Source organism: Buceros rhinoceros, unplaced genomic scaffold (genome assembly GCF_000710305.1).
Source record: "Buceros rhinoceros silvestris isolate BGI_N320 unplaced genomic scaffold, ASM71030v1 scaffold20376, whole genome shotgun sequence".
Classification (NCBI taxonomy): Eukaryota; Metazoa; Chordata; class Aves; order Bucerotiformes; family Bucerotidae; genus Buceros; species Buceros rhinoceros.
Genome location: NW_010419539.1, coordinates 12,454 through 13,400, shown reverse-complemented (window position 1 = coordinate 13,400; position 947 = coordinate 12,454). Strand labels below are relative to the sequence as shown.

At 41.8% G+C, this 947-nt stretch overlaps 1 protein-coding gene across 1 annotated transcript in view; it reads left to right on the top strand.

Annotated features, from left to right (window-relative positions):
- NAF1 (nuclear assembly factor 1 ribonucleoprotein) overlaps positions 1-947 on the top strand; it is a gene marked incomplete at both ends in the record, with an annotated part of 13,673 nt that overhangs the window by 576 nt on the left and 12,150 nt on the right. The gene's annotated exons all lie outside the window — the stretch shown is intronic.

Genomic DNA, 947 nt, shown 5'->3' with positions numbered 1-947 from the left:
GGGCTGCCGTTCGTGTGGCTGAGCGCTCCGTGAGCGAGGTGTCCGAGGCCACCTCCTTTCCCCTGCCCCCGTGTTTCAGCCTCGAGCTTTCTCTTCCCCATTAAAACCGACATTCCCAGTTATATTTCACTAGGAGTTTTAGTGTTCAATTAATAACCCTTCAAACCAATGGCTGTCACGGTATAGGATTTAATGAAAACACCAGTTTGGTGGTGGTGGCCTGTAGAGTGTCATGATTGGTTGGGCCACCATGACCGTTTGAATCTCCTGTTGACCAGGTCCTCACAGGGTGCTCCTCCATCACTTTTGACGAGACCCCTGCATTGTTATTTCTGAAAACTGAATGTAGAATTCGAGGTAAAGAGTCTGCAGGTCTTAACTTGTGCTCTAGTGTTGGCATCTTGGTGGAAAAGCTCATTCTCTGTATGAAAGTTCCATCTACTTGTATCTGTGCTTTGGTGTTCAGTGTAGTTGGTGAAAGGTAACTTTGGTTAGCTTCTTTATTTGCTTGGTTCAAGGTTTTCCTAGAACATGATGAAGTGATGGAGAGCGTAATTCCTGACCTATGGCAGGAGCTTCACTCGTAGTCTTTTTTCTTCCAAAATCTCTTATGCTGGTGTTGAGATAAAGCTATCAAAATTTTGTCTTTAGTATTTAACTTCCTTAGCTGTCTACATGTTTCTCAAATTTGGTTTTTTTTAACTCCACTGATTTATCTCTGGAAGTCTGGGTTTTTGAAGTGATGGAGAGCGTAATTCCTGACCTATGGCAGGAGCTTCACTCGTAGTCTTTTTTCTTCCAAAATCTCTTATGCTGGTGTTGAGATAAAGCTATCAAAATTTTGTCTTTAGTATTTAACTTCCTTAGCTGTCTACATGTTTCTCAAATTTGGTTTTTTTTAACTCCACTGATTTATCTCTGGAAGTCTGGGTTTTTGGGGTTTTTTT